The sequence below is a fragment of the Ranitomeya imitator genome, chromosome 1, assembly GCF_032444005.1.
Source record: "Ranitomeya imitator isolate aRanImi1 chromosome 1, aRanImi1.pri, whole genome shotgun sequence".
Classification (NCBI taxonomy): domain Eukaryota; kingdom Metazoa; phylum Chordata; class Amphibia; order Anura; family Dendrobatidae; genus Ranitomeya; species Ranitomeya imitator.
The window spans coordinates 91,465,978-91,481,498 of NC_091282.1; the positions used below are offsets into that span (position 1 = coordinate 91,465,978).

General features: G+C 43.4%; 1 protein-coding gene across 2 annotated transcripts in view; it reads right to left on the minus strand.

Moving 5' to 3' along the window:
- Window positions 1-7,450, minus strand: part of GHR (growth hormone receptor) — a 439,024-nt gene extending 431,574 nt beyond the window's left edge. The window contains exon 1 of one of the 2 annotated variants that reach the window (XM_069748841.1): window positions 7,175-7,450. The gene's annotated coding sequence lies outside the window, so the exon portion shown is untranslated. Of the gene's footprint in view, window positions 1-6,997 lie in introns of both variants that reach the window. The other variant, XM_069748847.1, reaches the window with a different exon arrangement.
- Between the last annotated feature and the right edge of the window lie 8,071 nt (window positions 7,451-15,521).

Genomic DNA, 15,521 nt, shown 5'->3' on the forward strand with positions numbered 1-15,521 from the left:
TATAGCATAATGCACACCACATAGTCGTCCATACAGTATAATGCACTCCCCATAGTCCTCCATTCAGTATAATGCACTCCCCATAGTACTCCATACAGTATAATGCACTCCCCATAGTTCAAAATATAATATCATGCAGCCCCCATACTCCCGCATATAGTATAATGCACTCTCCATACTCCTCCATATAGTATAATGCACCACTATAGTCCTCCATACAGTATAATGCAGCACCATAGAGTATAATGCAGCCTGTAAAGTACAATGCAGCCACCATAGAGTACAATGCAGCCACCAGACAGTACAATGCACACCCAATATCCCTCTAGTATTATGTCCATCACGTACTCACTGATTTAAATAAATAAATAAATACAATTCTCACCACTCCCCCGCTGCTCCGATCTCTGCAGCACGTCTACTTAGCAGCTCCACTGCCCGACACAGTGTGGCACGCGATGAAGTGACGTCATCACGCCCGCTGCGTCAGAAGCAGAGGGGGAATGATGGAATAGAGAGCGTCAGACGCGCTCTCCTTCATCATTGCTTTCAACTGTATCGGCATGTGTGATGCTGATACAGTTCAATGCGTGATGTGGGAGGGGGGGGGGGTGACGCCATTGTTGTCACCGAGCCCCCCTGACTCACAGACCCCATAGCGGCCGTGTGATGTGCCGCTATTAGCAGCATGCCACTGGCTGGGAGCCTATGGGGCAGTGAGGGTCCAAGGCAAATGTCTGGTTTGTCTGCCCCTCATGCCAGCCGTGCAACTACTACAAAACGTCTTATCCAACTTTTCCAATCTCCAGAATGGCTATTCTGTCTAATTGTACAGCTCTGTGGAAGCCACAAGATGACCAGGCAAATTTACCATCCCAACAAATGCTCTGAAATAATTGTCATGTTGGTTTTCACTCTGCTTTCTTTACAATGAGAACCCTATTATACAATGTCATAGACTTCAGCCAGCATCTCCATATCTATATATATAATTGTCTAAGGGTCACTTCCGTCTTTCTGTCTGTCCTTCTGTCCGTCTTTCTGTCTGTCCCGGATATTCATTGGTCACGGCCTCTGTCGGTCATGGAATCCAAGTCGCTGATTGGTCGTGGCAAAACGCCCATGACCAATCAGTGACGGTCGCAGTCCGGCGGCAACATGGCCGTTCCTTCCTCCCCGCAGTCAGTGCCCGCTCCGTACTCCCCTCCAGTCAGCGCTCACACAGGGTTAATGGCAGCTCTAATGGACTGCATTATGCCGCGGTGTAACGCCCTCCATTAACGCTGCTATTAACCCTGTGTGACCAACTTTTTTACTATTGATGCTGCCTATGCAGCCTCAATAGTAAAAAGATCTAATGTTAAAAATAATAAAAAAATCATTATATACTCACATTCCGGCGCCTTTCCCACTCCTCGCGACGCTCCGGTAACCGCTCCATGCAAGCGGCAGGTTCCAGTGGCAAGGATGGTATGCGACAAGGACCTGCCATGACGTCACGGTCATGTGACCGCGATGTCATCACAGGTCCTGCTCCCATACCAACCCTGAGACCGGAAGCTGCCGCGTGCACCGCACACAGGGCCAGGACTTCAACGGATGGTGAGTATATGTTTATTTTAAGCCTGTATACTACATGGCTCTGTGCTGTATACTCCATTGCTGTGCAATATACTACGCGCGCTGGGCAATATACTACGTGGCTGGGCAATATACTACGTGGCTGGGCAATATACTACGTGGCTGGGCAATATACTACGTGGCTGGGCAATATACTACGTGGCTGGGCAATATACTACGCGCGCTGGGCAATATACTACGTGGCTGGGCAATATACTACGTGGCTGGGCAATATACTACGTGGCTGGGCAATATACTACGTGGCTGGGCAATATACTACGTGGACATGCATATTCTAGAATACCCGATGCGTTAGAATCGGGCCACCATCTAGTATTACATGGTTGGCCTTTTGGATGAATGGACAGTATTTAAACAGATTCTATCAGTAGGATCAAACCCCCTAAGCGGTCTATACAGGCATATAGGTAATAGAAAGCTGAATAAAATGATAAATTATTGTCGGAGATCTGATGTTTTATTAGAGAGAAATCAGTGCTTCTTGTAATATGTAAATGAGCTGTTAAGATCTTTGGGAGGGACATAAATCTCCCTGTGAATCTGCCTTCAGAGCTTATTGTAAATGAAAGGTGTTACCAGTGTGAGACAAGTAATGACTGACAGTCTGCTCTCCTGATCTACATGTCTCTCACTGGCAATGCCTCATTTCATTTACAATAAGCTCTGGAGGCAGATTCACACTGAGAACTATGTCCGGCCCATAGATCTTAACAGCTAATTTACATATAAAGAACAATGTGGATTTCTCTGAAATAAGACATTAGATTGCAGATATCCAAGTATCATTTTATTCATATTTCTATGATCGGCATGCCCACATAGATGGCCGAGGACTCATTCAGATGTCAGTATTTTCCATGTACAAGAAAAACGGACAGATTACTTTGATCACAGTGTAGTCGGAGTGTCTTCAGTTTTTCTCACACACGGAGAAAAAATAAAGTTTCTACACCTTCTACTTTGTGATGGTATGCAAATTTTTTTTTCATGTACACATAATCTTACATTGTTGATTTTGATCCGAGCCTTGGCTCAAACTATACACGTCTCAGTTTCTGAGGACACAAAAAATTGGACATGGCAGCAGCCCCATTGACCATCGTAGGTACGATGGACCATGAAAAACACAGATAGAACAAACAGAAGTCTGAATAGGCCCTTGGGGGCGAGGACGAGGGTTGATCCTACATTAATGCTACTACCAAAACTACTACTAATACTTTGGTCATTGCATTGGTGACATTGCACAGTATATGGCCTCAGCTTGTGAGCGCAAATTATATATCATGGTGCTGCAACCAATGCACACAGTCATATACACATTCACAATTCTGCCTGGATACATCCTGAACACATCTGACAAATGACGCAGTATACATGGAACATTCAGTATTATTTTTCTCTTGTTTTTACAGGTAAAGAAGGTAAAAAAAAAAAAAAAAAAAATCACATTTACTTTTACTTCCTCCTTGTCTGATTTAGGCTATGTTCACACATTGCGTTTTTCCTGCGTTATTAATGCAATTTTTCAGCTGCATTACACAGTACCAGCAGAGTACTGAAATCTCGTGCACAAACCTAGTTTTTTTTCTGCCCGTTTTGTCGATACGGTGTGTTTTTATAAAATGCAGCATGTCACTTCTTTCAGAATTTTTGCAGAGTTTTTCACCCATTGAAAGCGATGAGTGATGCAAAAAAAGCAGGTATCGGTTTTTACTGCTCCTTTTGGTGCCAAAACCTGATGAAGTTGAATCAGATTATTTTTATGAACTAAACATTATCAATATGCACAAGAGACAAAAACGCAGTTAAAAAAAAAAAATCAAGCAAAAATGCTGAAAAAATGTCACAAAAAATGCGGCGAACACTCAGCAAAACCTCCTTTTTTGAGGTTTCTTCTTTACTGTTAGGCTGTGTGCACACAATGCGGATTTGCTGCGGATCCGCAGCTGATTTTTCTGCGCAGAAACGCTGCAGATCCGCACTGTGATGTATAGTACAGTACAATGTTATTCAATGGGAAAAAAAAAAAAGCTGTGTAGATGGTGCGGAAAAAATCAGTGCGGAATTGCTGCGGATTTCAAAGAAGTGCATGTCACTTCTTTTTGAGCGGATCTGCAGCGTTTCTGCACCCCTCCATGTTAAAAATCCGAGGTGGCAAAATCCGCACAAAATCTGCATAAAAAACGCACAAAATCCACGGCAAATCCGCGGCTGCAGATTCTGCCATGAGATACGGATTCTGTGCAGAAAATTCTGCATCTCTTTTCCTTTCTCTTTTTTGTGAACATAGCCCAAACCAGTATAAAACACTAGGTCAATAAATAAATGAATAAAAATTAATATATATATATATATATATATATATATATATATATATATATATATATATATATATATATATATCTACTATATAAAGCTGAATGTGTGTATGTGTGTGTGTGTGTGTGTATGTGTATGTCCGGGATTGGCATCTGCACCGTCGCAGCTACAGCCACAAAATTTTGCACAGTCACACGTCTGGACCCCGAGAGCGTCATAGGCTATATTGTGAGGCGAAATTTTAACCCCGCGCGTTCCAATTCACCAAACTATTTTTCCCCTATCTACATAATGGGGAAAAGTGAAAGGAAAAGTGTTGGAGGCGTCGCAGCTACAGCCACAAAATTTTGCACAGTCACACGTCTGGACCCCGAGAGCGTCATAGGCTATATTGTGAGGCGAAATTTTAACCCCGCGCGTTCCAATTCACCAAACTATTTTTCCCCTATCTACATAATGGGGAAAAGTGAAAGGAAAAGTGTTGGAGGCGTCGCAGCTACAGCCACAAAATTTTGCACAGTCACACGTCTGGACCCTGAGAGCATCATAGGCTATGTTGTGAGGTGAAATTTTAACTCCGCGCTTTCCAATTCACCAAACTATTTTTCCCCTATCTACATAATGGGGAAAAGTGAAAGGAAAAGTGTTGGAGGCAAATTGACAGCTGCCAGATGTGAACAAGGGGAACTTAAAGAGTGAGAGCGATGGCGCCAAAGAGTATATACCGTACAGTTGCTAAGGTGGGGCCCCGACATGGGATACTCACCACACATGGGGATATGAACACACACACAAAATGCGCCACACACTACCACGAGCTTGAACACATATACCACCCTCAGCACACATTTCACCACACATACACCAACCTCTCCACATAAAAGTCGAAACACAAAAGTCGCCGCTCAAAACTCACCACGTGCAAAACTCGCCACATGCAAAAAATAGGCTCACGCAAAACTCGCCACAAGTGCAAAACTCACCTCATGGAAAACCCGCCACACGCAAAACTTGCACATGCGGAAAAATTGCCACATGCACAAAATTTGCAACACATGCAAAAGTTGCCTCACACAAAACTTGCACATACTCAAAAGGCACCAGACATAAAACTCACCACGCGCAAAACTCGCCATGCGCAAAACTTGCTGCACACAACTTGCTACACTAACCTGTCACATGCAACTCGACACACAAAAAGTTGCTACACGCATGTTGCCACACAAAACTCATCTCACAAAAGTCGCTACATGCATGTCGCCACACACAACTCAACACACACAACTTGACAAACGAAACTCGCCCTAAAACACACACAAGTCTGGTATTAGCCTTCAAAAATAAAATTCTGATTAATAAGCAGACAAACTACAAGAGCAACAAATGTACCATATAGGAAATACGGCAGCTGTCAGTCACATAACCTGTCTATTATGTGTATGTGTGAGCTAATATATACTGCCAGGGGGAGGGCTTCCTGTTGGCTGGGGATTTATCAGGCTGCCAATTTATCTTACAAATACTGAGGTAAAAATACTGAGCAAATAACGTGTTAACGAGGTCTAATACAAGAGATCACACAGGTATATACTATATACAGGGGAGATGACACACAGATATATACTATATACAGGAGAGATGACACACAGGTACATACTATATAAAGGAGGAGATGACATACAGGTACATACTATATACAGGAGGAGATGACATACAGGTATATACTATATACAGGAGGAGATGACACACAGGTATATACTATATACAGGAGCAGATTACCTACAGGTATATACTATATACAGGAGGAGATGACATACAGGTATATGCTATATATAGAAGATGACATACAGGTATATACTATATACAGGAGGAGATGACACACAGATATATACTATATACAGGGGAGATGACACACAGGTATATACTATATACAGGAGGAGATGACATACAGGTATATACTATATATAGAAGGAGATGACATACAGGTATATACTATATATAGGAGGAGATGACTACAGGTATATACTATATATAGGAGGAGATGACATACAGGTATATACTATATACAGGGGAGATGACACACAGCAGGAATATACTATATACAGGGGAGATGACATACAGGTATATACTATATACAGGAGATGACATACAGGTGTATACTATATATAAGGGAGATGACAAACATGTATATACTGAGGTGAAAATGAGAGGTGTGAGGTGAAAATGAAAAGGTGTGAGTGCAAAATGAGAGGAGTGAGGGAAAATAGTGGAGTGATCGGAAAATGACAGATGTGAGGTCGAAATGACAAGTGTTAGGCGGGAATGAGAGGAGTGAGGGAGAAAATGAGAGGAGTGAGGGAGAAAATGAGAGATGTGAGGGGGAAAATTAAAGATGTGATTGGGAAAATGAGAGGCGTGATGGGAAAATAAGAGAAGTGACGTGCTATAACTAACCACAGATATTTACTATGCCCAGGCAACGCCGGGCTCTTCAGCTAGTATATATATATTTTACACACACACACATATATTAAAATATATTTAAGAAGTTTTTATATATACACATACATATAGATATATATATATATATATTTATATTATACACATCTGAGATATGTAAAGGCTGTATACAGTAAATTTGTCAAACCATAAACCATTTCGAGAGTAAGATATCACTAGAATTTGCGGCATATAAACCATCACGATTTCTGTTCCCATGTTTTCCCAGATTTCCCCGGGGATTCTCCGGTTTCCTCCCACATTCGTATATCGTACTGATTGGATACCCGAACGCCAATGACATTGGCTCTGGTATAAAGTTATGGACATTGTATGTGAGTGAATACACTCTGTGTACTGCGCTGCGGAATATGTTAGTGCTATGCACATGATAGCTGATACTATAAGTGAATAAAAGTTGTTTGTTGGCTAAATATTGAATGTAGCAGAGATACTTGGTGACAAGGCACAGAACATGGAGAAAAGTTTGCTGAGTGCTGGGAGACTTTGGGCACTGATGCCTGCATGCACTTACCAGATCTCCTGGTGCCAGGAAGAGAAGTTTTGCAGGATGAGATCCAGTGCCAGGATTAATATCAGAGGGTACTGCAGCAAGACCCAGCACAGCCCCCCATACACAGGCTCCACATACCATCACCAGTGCCCCTATGCCAGCCTGCCCTGACCCCAGCATGCCCCTCAGCCAACATACCATGCAGGGAGCAGGACTGACGTGCTGGTTGCACTGGTGGAGATCAGTCCATTTGCAGGGCAGCTGTGCTCTGATCAACAAGCTCCTCTCCCCTGGTGTCAGCTGTCAGATGGGACGCCTCCCTGCAGCTGGGCTCCCCTGCACACTGTCAGGCAATGGCACAGATCAGATCCAGGTCCCTGTGGTCATGTGGGCTCCTCGGAGCAGGGTGAGGCTACCGGGATCAGCTCCTTGTTGCCAGCGCTGGCTGCTGCTGCCCGGTACTAGTGGGGAAGCAGGAGCCTGGTGCGTGTCACTTTCCAAGGAACTGCCAGGCTCCCTCTAGAGGAAAGTATTGGGTACTGCACCCTGAAGCACTGTCTCCATTCAGTGCAATAAATTAGTTATTGATTTTTACTAATAGATATGAGCAAGAGATGACTTGGTGCTTTTAATTTTCAGTCTACCACATAGGCACAAATAATTACACAGGTAAAGCGATGTATGCTCTGTATGATCACATAAGGAATGTGACAGCCCCTTACTCCCACAGTGAAGGGATGGTAAGGGTTAAGAAATTCTCTGATTACATATACCTTTCGAAGCCACTTATGCCAAGTTTATCAAAATGTTGCAAGATGTGTGATGAATTTGGAGCAAAATTATAATAATGTGAAATCTTGATATGACAGAACCACTTCATGACAGTTATCGGGAGAAAAGCCATATAAAAGGGGTTGTCTGGCTCAAAAATATAGATCAGCTCTCCATTGGAGCTGATAGGTGATGACTTGATGATCGGTGAGCGTCCCATCGCTGGGACCTGTACTGATCACCAGTAAAGCCACGTTCACATGTTCAGTATTTGATCAGTATTTTACCTCAGTATTTGTAAGGCCGGCCTCACACTAGCGAGTTTTACGGACGTAAGAGAGGTGCAGAAAATACAGATTGCACACGGTACAATGCATCTCTATGGCCAAGCTTCTACCTGCCGTATTTTACGGATCCGTATTATACGGGCTTCTACGGCCGTAGAAAATCGCAGCATGCTGCGTTTGTCACCATATTGCGCAAAAAAAAATCGCCAATGAAAGTCTATGGTGGTGAGAAATATACGGATTACACATGGACCAACAGTGTGACTTGCGTGAAATACGCCAGACATCTCCAGACATCACCAGGTGCAAGGAATTGAGCCAAGCCCACAATCATGAATCTCAGACATGCTAATTAGCTCAAAAAGACACACAGACATCCCGGAAGTCTGGTGCTCGCCTCCACAGAGTTCCAAGCAGCATGGCATCCATCATTAACGTGGATATGCTCCTCATCCTGGTCCAAGAAAGGCCAGAAATATGGGACCAGCGGGATCCCAACTACTCCAACCGGGCCAGGAAAGAGGCAGCTTGGAGGGCCATCTGTGGGCTACTATTCCCCGATTATGCCCAACGGCCACGTGCGGAGCAGACAAGTCTATGTAAGTACACTCATGTATTCACAAGATTGAACTTTACAAGATGCTTTCCCTACATGATTACTTGAGCAATCATTTTTATCTTTATATGTCATTTATGGCCATTTTTGGCAATTTCTAAAGCAGAGTAACATGCCAAAGTGTTTCTGGACATAGTTCATCTGGATCTTGCCCTGCTAAATATTTTCTTGGCCTCATACCCCGTCCAGAGGGGTGTTGTCCCTTGTCTTATTTTTACATAATTTCGCACTTTAGTCTCATTATTGCACAAGGCATTTTCCTATCCTATGTTACATAGTAACATAGTAAGGCCGAAAAAAGACATTTGTCCATCCAGTTCAGCCTATATTCCATCATAATAAATCCCCAGATCTACGTCCTTCTACAGAACCTAATAATTGTATGATACAATATTGTTCTGCTCCAGGAAGACATCCAGGCCTCTCTTGAACCCCTCGACTGAGTTCGCCATCACCACCTCCTCAGGCAAGCAATTCCAGATTCTCACTGCCCTAACAGTAAAGAATCCTCTTCTATGTTGGTGGAAAAACCTTCTCTCCTCCAGACGCAAAGAATGCCCCCTTGTGCCCGTCACCTTCCTTGGTATAAACAGATCCTCAGCGAGATATTTGTATTGTCCCCTTATATACTTATACATGGTTATTAGATCGCCCCTCAGTCGTCTTTTTTCTAGACTAAATAATCCTAATTTTGCTAATCTATCTGGGTATTGGAAACAGGAACACATGGGCTACTTGCACAGTGAACAAGTCTGTAAGAACATGTTCACACACCACCAAGAAACCTGAAGACACAAAAGAGAATGGTAAAACCAAAAACACTCAGTTTGAAAAAATGTTTGCAGTAATCCGCAAGTGCTAGTAAAAGATGTAAATAACAGGGTATTTGGTTGATACGTTTTTTGCAAAAAATGTATACTAAGCTGCTCTACCAATCTTCACGGTATACCCATATCAGAGCAGTCCTAACTAATAACAGAACAGCTTTAGTGTGTCTACAAGACTGGGGAGTTCCACCACTCCTCTTGGGCTAGCTGCACAAAAGCTGTTCTGTCCTGTATGCACACATGGATTTTTCCTCTCTGAACCCTGTTCACACAGGTAATATACAGATGATCAGGTTTTTAAATACATCAGATAGGGATTGCATACATTAGTTAGGACTGCTCTGATATGGGTATACCGTGAAGATTGGTAGAGCAGCTTAGTATACATTTTTTGCAAAAAACGTATCAACCAAATACCCTGTTATTTACATCTTTTACTAGCACTTGCGGATTACTGCAAACATTTTTTCAAACTGAGTGTTTTTGGTTTTACCATTCTCTTTTGTGTCTTCATCTATCTGGGTATTGTAGTTCTCCCATCCCCTTTATTAATTTTGTTGCCCTCCTTTGTACTCTCTCTAGTTCCATTATATCCTTCCTGAGCACCGGTGCCCAAAACTGGACACAGTACTCCATGTGCGGTCTAACTAGGGATTTGTACAGAGGCAGTATAATGCTCTCATCATGTGTATCCAGACCTCTTTTAATGCACCCCATGATCCTGTTTGCCTTGGCAGCTGCTGCCTGGCACTGGCTGCTCCAGGTAAGTTTATCATTAACTAGGATCCCCAAGTCCTTCTCCCTGTCAGATTTACCCAGTGGTTTCCCGTTCAGTGTGTATTGGTGATATTGATTCCTTCTTCCCATGTGTATAACCTTACATTTATCATTGTTAAACCTCATCTGCCACCTTTCAGCCCAAGTTTCCAACTTATCCAGATCCATCTGTAGCAGAATACTATCTTCTCTTGTATTAACTGCTTTACATAGTTTTGTATCATCTGCAAATATCGATATTTTACTGTGTAAACCTTCTACCAGATCATTAATGAATATGTTGAAGAGAACAGGTCCCAATACTGACCCCTGCGGTACCCCACTGGTCACAGCGACCCAGTTAGAGACTATACCATTTATAACCACCCTCTGCTTTCTATCACTAAGCCAGTTACTAACCCATTTACACACATTTTCCCCCAGACCAAGCATTCTCATTTTGTGTACCAACCTCTTGTGCGGCACGGCATCAAACGCTTTGGAAAAATCGAGATATACCACGTCCAATGACTCACCGTGGTCCAGCCTATAGCTTACCTCTTCATAAAAACTGATTAGATTGGTTTGACAGGAGCGATTTCTCATAAACCCATGCTGATATGGAGTTAAACAGTTATTCTCATTGAGATAATCCAGAATAACATCCTTCAGAAACCCTTCAAATATTTTACCAACAATAGAGGTTAGACTTACTGGCCTATAATTTCCAGGTTCACTTTTAGAGCCCTTTTTGAATATTGGCACCACATTTGCTATGCGCCAGTCCTGCGGAACAGACCCCGTCGCTATAGAGTCCCTAAAAATAAGAAATAATGGTTTATCTATTACATTACTTAGTTCTCTTAGTACTCGTGGGTGTATGCCATCCGGACCCGGAGATTTATCTATTTTAATCTTATTTAGCCGGTTTCGCACCTCTTCTTGGGTTAGATTGGTGACCCTTAATATAGGGTTTTCATTGTTTCTTGGGATTTCACCTAGCATTTCATTTTCCACCGTGAATACCGTGGAGAAGAAGATGTTTAATATGTTAGCTTTTTCCTCGTCATCTACAACCATTCTTTCCTCACTATTTTTTAAGGGGCCTACATTTTCAGTTTTTATTCTTTTACTATTGATATAGTTGAAGAACAGTTTGGGATTAGTTTTACTCTCCTTAGCAATGTGCTTCTCTGTTTCCTTTTTGGCAGCTTTAATTAGTTTTTTAGATAAAGTATTTTTCTCCCTATAGTTTTTTAGAGCTTCAATGGTGCCATCCTGCTTTAGTAGTGCAAATGCTTTCTTTTCACTGTTAATTGCCTGTCTTACTTCTTTGTTTAGCCACATTGGGTTTTTCCTATTTCTAGTCCTTTTATTCCCACAAGGTATAAACCGCTTACACTGCCTATTTAGGATGTTCTTAAACATTTCCCATTTATTATCTGTATTCTTATTTCTGAGGATATTGTCCCAGTCTACCAGATTAAGGGCATCTCTAAGTCTAAGTTCACATTTGCGTTGTGCGCCGCAGCGTCGTCGCCGCAACGCACAACGCAAACAAAAACGCAGCAAAACGCATGCACATGCGGCCCATGCGGCGCCAATGTTAAAAGATAGGGCCGCACGACGCATGCGTTTTTGAAAAGGTCGGCGCCGCACAAAAAATCCAACATGTTGCGTTTGCCGCGCCCAGACAGGTGCGCCCTAACGCCGCATGCGGCGTAAAACGCAACAACGCATGCACATGCGGCCCCATGCGGCGCCAATGTTAAAGATAGGGCCGCACGACGCATGCGTTTTGTTGCGGCGGCGACGCTGCGGCGCAAACCGCAAATGTGAACGTACCCTAAGCTGGTCAAACTTTGCCCTCCTAAAGTTCAGTGTTTTTGTGACTCCCTGACAAGTCCCCCTAGTGAAAGACAGGTGAAACTGCACAATATTGTGGTCGCTATTTCCTAGATGCCCAACCACCTGCAGATTTGTTATTCTGTCAGGTCTATTAGATAGTATTAGGTCTAAAAGTGCTGCTCCTCTGGTTGGATTCTGCACCAATTGTGAAAGATAATTTTTCTTGGTTATTAGCAGAAACCTGTTGCCTTTATGGGTTTCACAGGTTTCTGTTTCCCAGAAACCTAATGTATGTTTGCAAGAACAGGGTTCTCTCCCCTCTCTACCAGTCTGTTACTGTCAAGTTATTAACTGTGGGCGATATATAGACCTCTGCATGTAACCCCTTTATCATCTGCATCACCATGGAAATTATGGTGCTATACCAAATTTGTACAAAAAAATACAAAATATGACTGACAACTGGAATAAGCTATGTTCAGAATGATATTGAACAATATTTCTGACCATGTAATTGCAGTGGATGACGTTATGACATGATGGCGCAGCATCCGGGACCAATACCGGCGGGAAAGACAGCAGCTGGCTAGAAGTGGGTCAGCAGCCCCACTGAAGAAGCGCAAATACATATATTATGACCGTCTTTCCTTTTTGGATGTCAGTGTGGATCTTAGGCAGTAAGTAAAAACCACTCAACACATTTGTAATGTAAGGATGTGTCAATATAGTGCAAACAATAATGTAAACAAGCATAAATTCCAAAAGGGTCCTGGAGGAGAGAGGACCCTGGCCGCAAAGCATCCCAAGCTTCAACAAGGGATGGGTGAGAATGTAGTATGCGAGTTTAGAGATGTTCAGGCAGTGTTTTGTTGGATGGGTTGTTACTGCATGTTATCTGATTGTTTGAAGAGGTGGGTCTTCATGGTTTTGGTCTAGATTGAAATGGTATGCCACATTATGATGTGTTGTGATAGTGTTTGGTACATTTGTGGGGATCCACAAGACAAATCTTGTATATTCTTGTGTGAATATGAGATAATAGGGGAGTAGAGAAGGAGATGTTGTGCTGATCTGAGGTTGTGTTTTATTTGTGGTAATATTGCACACAGATGTGTAATTAAACAATGTCCATAAAATAATTACCTTTTATTAACAGAACACAGTCTAACATCACAGAGAGGGAAACCGGATCAGAATCTGACCCTATCATAGATCCTGTAAGTGTGGAGGAAGAGGTTGCAGGACCATCTTTGGCTTCATCAGCATCCATCCTTGAGGACCCATCAGCATCATCATCACTACAGGCAGCAGCAAGTGAGGAAGATGCTGCACCACCACCCTCAGCAGCACATGATGCGGAAAGGCTTGAGGAACATGGCCAGAGCAGCAGCCCTACAGGCCCACTGGTGTCATCCCCACAGGCAGCTGGGCCTTTACGGAGATCCCGCCGAAGGAGAGAGCTGGAAGCCAGAAGAAGTGATGTTGATGCTGGGGTCCTCAATTATTTGGCCAGGGCAGCCACGGATGATGGAGAGGAGGCCTTTGCCCGCAGCCTTGCCCGTTACCTTAGACCCCTTCCCCGTGAGGTGAGGCTACGTGTGAGAGGGTGTATGCAAATCCTGATTGTTTTACGCACCCCTCCAAATAACCCCTATGAGGTTTTTTAATATCTGGAGCGAAGGCAGCTTGGCCAAACCAACCTCTTGCGCCTTCAATTCCCTCAACAGGAGCACAATCAATCAGGATTTGCAGCACCTACTCCACGTATGCCTCCACCTCAACCCCTCCCACCCCAAAATCTACAAAGGCCATCAGACTACCAAATGGCAGGCTACAACCCCCAATCCCAATATGGCCACTTTTCCAGACCCAGTGATGTTGGCTGGTCCCAACCTGGGTTTGGACAACATGGCCATTTTGGGTTGGGGTATGATGCAAGGCAATCTGTACGTCAGCATGATGCACAGAGACAATTGGCTTATGGTCACCACACAACTGGCCAATATGGACAAGGCCAGTATTCTAGCCCACAAGCCACTGCATCCTCATAGGATGAACTCCCATCGGCCCAACAAAGGCCCCCTGACCAGGACCCAGAGCTGTCAACATCTCCCCCACCAACTTACAGGGATCTGTAATTGTTTTGTGTTATTGCTGCTTTTTTTTTTATTTTGGTAGCTGGCTACCATGTTAATTTTGTGTTTGCCCACCATTTCCACTTTGTTGTGGATCCTTGTTAGAAAGCCACCCAAAAAAAGGGTTATACAAACCATATGCCTAAAATATGGTTTAAAGATTAAAAAAAAGGGTTGCTATGTTAGTAAAAAGTTATCACCAAAGCCAATTGATGTTTGTGGATTAATCATTTTTGCATCACACACATATTCAGAAAACATAAACATATGGTCAGTAAGGAAACAAAACACACACAGTACTGTTTCAGTGGATGAAAATAGTATATTTCCCAAACATATCTTTAAAATAATGAAATCACAACTGAGAAACAGCATAATCTTGCCAGGGAGTAGAACCCTGAGGAGAAACAAAAAAATTGGTCAATACATCCCTAACTTTTAGGCCAGAAAGGGGACGGCGCGGAGGAGGGCTGTTATGACCTGGTGGTTAGGAGCACCCGACCTGATAGTTAAACTCATACAGGACAAGTTCTGGGATGTGGGAGCTCTGCTGACCGCAAGCCCTAATCCTATCGCACACACTAGAAATAGCCGTGAAGCGCTCCTGACGCTCCCTATGCGCCTCGTCACAGTCTAAGGACTAGCTAGCCCTAGAGATAGAAAATAAAGCCTACCTTGCCTCAGAGAAATTCCCCAAAGGAATAGGCAGCCCCCCACATATAATGACTGTGAGTAAAGATGAAAGTCACAAATGCAGAAATGAAACAGGTTTCAGCAAAGGGAGGCCAGACTTACTAAATAGACAGAGGATATGAAAGGTAACTTTGCGATTAGCACAAAAACCTACAAAAGACCACGCAGAGTGTGCAAAAAAGACCTCCGCACCGACTCACGGTGCGGAGGGGCCACTCTGCATCCCAGAGCTTCCAGCCAGCAAGACAAAATCACAACAACCAGCTGGACAAGAAAACAGAGAACAAATAATGACCATCAGGAACTTAGCTTCTGCAGGAGAAGGCAGGTCACCAGAGAGATCCAGGAGCGAAATGAACCAATGCAAAAACATTGACCGCTGGCATGGAGTAACGATCTGAGAGGAGTTAAATAGAGCAGCCAACCAAAGGATAAACCACGTCACCTGTGTAAGGAACCTCAGAAGCAGCAGCTTCACTCATAGCCACCAGAGGGAACCCATAGACAGAAATCGCCGAAGTACCATTCACGACCACAGGAGGGAGCCCGACAACAAAACTCACAACAGTACCCCCCCCCTCCTTGAGGAGGGGTCACCGAACCCTCACCAGA